General features: G+C 50.2%; 1 long non-coding RNA gene across 1 annotated transcript in view; it reads left to right on the top strand.

The window, feature by feature from the left end:
- Positions 1-6,263, top strand: part of LOC145722003 (uncharacterized) — a 12,872-nt gene extending 6,609 nt beyond the window's left edge. The window contains exons 2-3 of the long non-coding RNA XR_014146043.1: positions 92-266; positions 4,732-6,263. This is a non-coding gene — a long non-coding RNA (uncharacterized LOC145722003). The remainder of the gene's footprint in view (positions 1-91; positions 267-4,731) is intronic.
- Positions 6,264-7,170: the final 907 nt, after the last annotated feature.

Raw genomic sequence — 7,170 nt, 5'->3', positions numbered from 1 at the left:
AACCCTCAGTTTGTTTTCTGAGATTAAGAATTCCTCATATCAGTGAGGTCATATGATACATGCCTTTCTCTGTTTGACTTATTTTGCTCAGCATAATGCCCTCCAGTTCCATCCACGTTGTTGCAAATGGCAAGATCTCATTCCTTTTGATGGCTGCATAAGCTTGGGAGTTTTTTAATATATTCATGTGGACAACAAAGCAGGAGATGAACGCTATCTTCTGTGTGCCTTTCAGTCTGGATCATGAAGAATTCGCACTGATCAAGGTAGGGGGAAACTCCCAAATTATTTTGAGCTGATTGTGCACGAAGGTAGAGGTGTTGATGAGTATAAATATCGTTTTGTCACAGGCTGTGAAATATCTTGGCTCCCTGGCCTCCACAAGGCATCCTGAGAACCTCAATATCCTTAAATAGCAGAAACAGTAGTAGGAATATTCATCCTTCCATACCTTTATTCTTTGCCTACTGAGGAGTCAAGAAATGGTCCATTCACTCCCTGCTTCACACTGCCCTCTAGTGTCGGTTGCCTTGTCCTGCAGTCCCATTTCCTCCGCTTCATCTCTGGCGGTGCCAGAGAGGAGCCGGGGCTGGAAGGAGGCTCTATAAGGCCTTGGAGTCAGTTGTACGTGCACGACAGCTTCAGGCATTACCCCCTCCCACGTGGGTCTTTGAATGGGTTTTCAGAGGGTTTCTGAGTTCCCTGGAATTGGTGTGTATGAAAGCTTATGACTTTCAAAATGTTGGTTATAGGGGCGCCTGGGTGGCTCAGTCGTTAAGCATCTGCCTTCAGCTCAGGTCATGGTCCCAGGTTCCTGGGAATTGAGCCCCGCGTCGGGCTCCCTGCTCAGCGGGAAGCCTGCTTCTCCCTCTCCCACGCCCCCTGCTTGTGTTCCCTCTCTCGCTTTCTCTCTCCCTGTCAAATAAATAAATAAAATCTTAAACACAACAAAACAAGACAAAATGTTGGTTATGAATGCTATGGATTTCAACAGTTTTCAAAAAAGTTCTAAACCCCTCAAAAAGTAAAGAACCACATAACCGCTTAGATCCTCCAAGGAACTTCTAGATTGCAGGGAGACCTCACCTTAAGAAAGATCAACATTGTCAAAGCACCTATACTGGGGTTACAGTAATTGCACTAAAAAAACACTCCTGTCAGAGACGCTGTATTTGTTGCTCTCCAAGCTTTGTACTGCGGTTGACCCAGATTACCAAGTGTGAACAAGGAATGTGCGCAGGGAAGTTTCTGCAGGTGATGGATAAGGAAGGGCCTGGGACTAGACACACTTTTGATAGTTTATCATCTGGGTGAAGGGGTGGAGGAAGAGATAAAATGGAAAGGGGTTCACATTCTCTTTAAGTTTTCACAATGGATCTCATATACATAGTTGGTAGGTACCACAAAAAGTCACACACACACACACACACACACACACACACACACACACACACACACACACACAACTCCCTCTGGTGGCAAGGAGGAAAACTTCATCTCCAGCTCCTATGAACTAGAATTTTACCTCCTGGGAATACGGCGGTTAATGCCAGTTATCTCATACAAAAACACACAGAGGACGGAAATAAAAATCACAGTTGCACAAACTGTTTCATGCACTTTCTTATGAAAATTTCCCTAACTTGTCATTTTAGGGACATTTTATTAAACCGCAAAACCATAAAATCCCCAGAGCTTACTCACAGTGGCCAGTCCTACCTTTAATAACTTGGATATTATGAAACTTACTGATTCCTGTCACTGGCTGTCATTTGACAAAATTAAAAATCATACTTCATTTTTTCTTGATCATTTTTGTTTTTTTAACTTTATTTTACAGGTAAAATAAGTGAATCAGGATAAAATAATAATCTACTAAAAACATAGAATGGTGGTTTCCAAATTTGGGGGGTTTAAGACCCCTTTACACTCTTTATTGAGAAGCCTATACACTTTTTGTTTAAGTAGGTAGTAGCTGTCAATATTTACCTTTCTAGAAACTAAAACAGAAAATTTTAAAATACTGGTTAATCCATTTAATAACTATATTAATAACCCACCTTACATGTTAATATAAATAAAATATTTTAATAAATATATTATAAATCACATAACAAAAATAATATAAATAAAATGAATTATCATTATTTGTTTTATTTGTTTTATTTATTTATTTTTTAAAGATTTTATTTATTTATTTGACAGAGACACAGCAAGAGAGGGAACACAAGCAGGGGGAGCGGGAGAGGGAGAAGCAGGCTTCCCGCTGAGCAGGGAGCCCGACGTGGGGCTCCATCACAGGACCCTGGGATCATGACCTGAGCCGAAGGCAGACGCTTAACAACTGAGCCACCCAGGAGCCCCTATTTTGTATTTTTATAAATCCTTTCAGTGTTTGGCTTAATAGAAGCCAGTTGCATTCTCACATTGCTTCTGTAGTCCATCTGTTAGAATGTTTTGGTTGAAGTACATAAAAACATCCACCCTTATACAGATGTGTAGTTAGAAAAGAGAGTATTTTAATAGCCTTTTCAGAGAATTGTGGATAGTCTTCTATATTAAAACTCACCAGGGGCGCCTGGGTGGTGCAGTCGGTTAAGCGTCTGACTCTTGGTTTTGGCCCTGGTTGCGATCTTGCGCTTGTAGTCTCCAGGTTGTGGGATCGAACCCCAAGCCAGGCTCTGCACTCAGCACCGAGTATGCTTGGGTTTCTCTCTCTCTCTCTCCCTCTGCCCCTCCCCACTGTGCGCTCTCTCTCTCTAAAATAAATAAATGAATCTCACCAAGAGGGAGGTTTTTTTTTTTTAATTTAAAAAAAAATTTTTTTTTTATTTATTTGCGAGAGAGAGAATGAGAGACAGAGAGCATGAGAGGGAGGAGGGTCAGAGGGAGAAGCAGACTCCCTGCTGAGCAGGGAGCCTGATGTGGGACTCGATCCCGGGACTCCAGGATCATGACCTGAGCCGAAGGCAGTCGCTTAACCAACTGAACCAGCCTCCCAGGCGCCCTGAGGGAGTTTTTTTTTAAAGGTTAGCTACCATGTGGAATCTGAAACCATACAATGAAGTTTTCATAGTCTGTTACATTGAAATCCAATGTATTATGTAGCACTTTTTTTTAAAGATTGATTTATTTATTTGAGAGAGAGCAAGCACAAGGGGGGGGAGGGGCAGAGGGAAAGACTCTTCAAGCAGACTCCCTGCTGAGCACGGAGCCCCAGAAGCGATGTGGGGGACCCTGAGATCATGACCTGAGCTGAAACTAAGAGTCTGCCGCCCAGGTGCCCCTCTGTCCCAGTGTGAAAACGGGGAGCGGGGTGCATGGAAGCTCTGCTCTCAGAAGGAGGCTCGCCCAGCCTTGGGGTTTTGGTGAGGTTATTTCATCCTGGCTTGGGTCTTTTTTTTAAGATTTTATTTATTTGCGAGAGGGAGAGAGAGCGAGCATGAGTGGGGGGAGGGGCAGAGGGAGAAGCAGACTCCCCGCTGAGCAGGGAGCCCAATGTGGGGCTCGATCCCAGGACCCTGGGATCATGACCTGAGCCGAAGACAGGCTCTTAACCAACTGAGCCACCCAGGTGCTCCCTGATGGGCGTCTTAAAGGAACTTCATTGGAACCTCTGATCAGGAAGTCCCCTTCCTGGTCAATTCGGTCCCAAGATTCCTGAGACACAGTCATGGTGTCATGGCGTGGGGGCGGATGTGAGAGAGGGTGAAGAAAGAGGGCTGGAGCCTGCAGAGGGGGGTTTGGAGCAGAGTGGAGAGGGGAGGAGGAAGCTGGCCAGGCCCTAGGTGCTCACCAGGCATCTAGGCAGGGCCCTTTGTCTGTGTTGGCGTCTCTTCCCCTGACGTTCCTGGCCCCAGCCTGGACATGGGGTGAGGAGGTGGTCATAGTCTGGAGTGACCTCTGAGAGGCTCAGTTTACCATCAACAAAGGCCCAGCTGTCCAGCTGTTGTTTCTATGTATGTCCCTGCACATTGTTGGAGGGGAGAGCGGTTCATCACCTATGTCAAGGTCAGTAAGTGGCTGCTTCTCCCAGGGGGAAGGTGCCCAGACCTCTGGGTGCCAAGAACTTGAACAAGATGGCTTCCCAGACAGCCCTTTCCCTGTGCCCTTAGCCATGAGCACTCCAACCTTATTTCAGGACCCTGGGGAACAAACAAGGATTCTCCTGAGCCCTGAGGGCCAATTTCCTGCACTGTCTTTGGTCAGAAGGCTTCTCTCTGTGTTGTCCATTCATTTATTCAACGAGCATTTATTGAGCACGTACTATGTGTCAAGCACTGTGCTGGGCACTGAGGATGCAAAAATGAGTAAGACATGGTGTCAACATTCAAGTTTGTCCAGGATAGTAAAATGTGACTTCAAAATTCTGGGTTAAACGCAGGGAAAGAGGGACACGTGGGGGCTGTGGAGCCTGGACGAGGGCTCCTAATGCAGTCTAGAGTGGTCTGGGAAGGCTTTCTGGAGGAGTCAACATGCTGCTGAAATTTGGAGGAGGGTAGGTACAGTGGGCCTGGGGTGGGGTGGGAGAGAAAGGCCTTCCGAGAAGCCTCTGCTGTTCCAGGAGCTTTGAGTAGCTCTGTGTGGCCGGAGCTAAGGGAGTGTGGAAGCCAGGGAAGCTTCAAGAGTGAGATCCCAAAGGGCATGTAACTTGATTACGGGGTTTGCATTTCATCCTGAGGCCACTGATGGGAGAAATGGGGAAGTGACATGACTCTGTCTTTGTTTTAGGAAGATGGTTCAGACAGCAGGGGGATCCTGGAGAGGCTGCAACCAAGCCGGCCACACGTGGTGGCCCACGCTGACAGAGGCAGGTCGGAGATCCCGAGCAGGGAGCAGGACCGAACACGGTGCTCCGCTGATCGTGGGGAGCGGGGGAGGAGAGGAGTGGTGGATGACCCTGGGATTTGGGGGCTGGCTCAGGGGTGGTGCCTGTGCCTGTGAAGAACAGAAGGAGGGGCAGACGTGGGGTTTGGGTTGGGACCCAGGTGTGAGGAGGGGCTTGCCGTTGGCTAAGCAAGCGCGCATGGCAAACAGGCAGTGTTGGCCCGGGCAGAAGACACAGATTTGGCACCAGGGCAGGACAGCGGGCTGGGATTCGGTCCCCACTGACTCACCGTCCCCTCTTAGCCCTGGGACTAAGTTCAGCCCTTTGACAAAGAAGAAAATAATGTCTTCTGCAGCTGGGAAGAAGGACTAGAGGGAAAGCAGTGAGCCAGAACCAGGACCCAGGAAACCCGTGTCCAGGTGCCCAAGCCTGGCTTCCGGGCCCCGAGGCTCAGCGTGGTATCCTCAGGGCCTGGATGAATGGATGTGGCTGTGTGGGGACCTCCAGAGTCCCCTGGGTCTGGAGCATGGGCGGGGGGGCGGGGAGGACAACGGCAGGAGGCGGGTCAGGGTGGTTCTGGGCTGTGTGTCACCAGCTCTACTGAGGGGTGGCGCAGGTTGAAGTCAAGCCATTGACCCAAAGGGTTGTGTCTGTCCATACTGGGTGCCTTTTCTACTTGGTATAACTATAGTAGTTCTTAAAGTATCGGTCCCTAGGCCAGCAGTACCAGCACCACCTGAGAACTTGTTAGAAATGCACATTTCCAGGCTCTGCCCACGACCTGCTGAATCCGAAACCCCGGTGGGGCCCGGAGTCTGTGTTTTACCAAGTCCTGCAGGGGATGCTGATGCACTCACTACAAAAGTTTAAAACCATGGGGCTAGCAGAGGCCTGCTCTTTTGACACCGTGCTGCGCCTGAGCCCCATCTCCTGCCCCGCTCCGCAGACAACTTTCTCAGCAGGAAGGGAAAACTGTACCTGGAGAGAAGTGGTGCGATGCCTAGAACCAACTGAGCTGCACAGACAGGAAGTCCTGTGCAGGAGATGGGTGTGGAGTCTGGGAAGGCCTCCGGGAGGAGGCGGCTTCCAGCAGGGACTCCATCCACTGACTGAAAGCAGAAGAGAGTAACGTTTCTGCTTCGGAAGATGGCAAGCTCGAAGATACAGAAGTGGAAAGCCAGGGAATTTGGGCGGGAGGCAGGAATGGACTCACGTGGCTAGGACGGAGGGGCAGGCAAACTGGGAATTGGGCAAGAGAGGCCTGGCTGGAGACAGAGGTGGGGCACATTGGGGGAAGGGTGGAAAGGGGGAGGGGGAGGCCGAATTGGGGAAGAGACACAGTGAGCTGGCTTCTGGGTTCCAGCCTTGCTGACTGCTCACATGCCACTTATTTATTTATTTATTTTTAAAGATTTTACTTATTTATTTGACAGAGAGAGAGACACAGCGAGAGAGGGAACACAAGCAGGGGGAACGGGAGAGGGAGAAGCAGAATCCCTGCCGAGCAGGGAGCCCGATGCGGGGCTCGATCCCAGGACCCTGGGATCATGACCTGAGCTGAAGGCAGACGCTTAACGACTGAGCCACCCAGGTGCCCCACTTTTTTATTTTTTAAAGATTTTATTTATTTATTTGCTGGGGAGAGAGAGAGAGAGAGCCCATAAGCAGGGAGAGCTGCAGACAGAGGCAGAGGCAGAGGGAGAAGCAGGCTCCCCACCGAGCAAGGAGCCTGACACAGGACTCGATCCCAGGACCCCGGGATCATGACCTGAGCTGAAGGCAGACGCTTAACCGACTGAGCCACCCAGGTACCCCAGCTCACGTGCCACTTTGAAAAGAATTTGTTTCTAGTGTGGGGTCCACCCCTGGTTTGCCAGCTCACTGTCCACCTCCGTCCCCCACATCCCCTCCCAACCCCACAGAGTCAGCCCCAAACTCCACCTGCTTATTATGGAATTTCTGGAGAAGGGACCTGTCGAGGCCTGGGCTGGCTCCACGCTCTTGGGTGTGAGGGTTTAGCTGGCAGCATACAGGAGGTCTGGGGTGGGAGTGGGGGTGGCCTTTGGTCCCCCTCCTCCGTCATAGCACTGGGCTGGCAGGGGAACTGAGCAGATGGGCTGAGAAGGACTCAGGGTGGGCGGTGCTGAGCTGGAGGAGAAGGGTGCTCAAGGGAGGACACAAGAGGTTTGGGCAGGGTGTGGGAGGAAGTCAGGGGCGTGTGAAGGTGGTGGGGAGGTGTGGAGCTTTGAAGGAGGGAGGGTGAGAGATACCTGCTGTTGAGCTGGAGGTCAGCCCCTCTCTGCCCAGGCCCGGAGCCTGCTGGGGCCCTCCCTGCCATGCCT

This window comes from Leptonychotes weddellii, chromosome 6, assembly GCF_054177405.1.
Source record: "Leptonychotes weddellii isolate Sample4059 chromosome 6, ASM5417740v2, whole genome shotgun sequence".
Classification (NCBI taxonomy): Eukaryota; Metazoa; Chordata; class Mammalia; order Carnivora; family Phocidae; genus Leptonychotes; species Leptonychotes weddellii.
The sequence above is the reverse complement of the archived record's forward strand: the minus strand, read 5'-3'. Positions and strand labels throughout refer to the sequence as shown.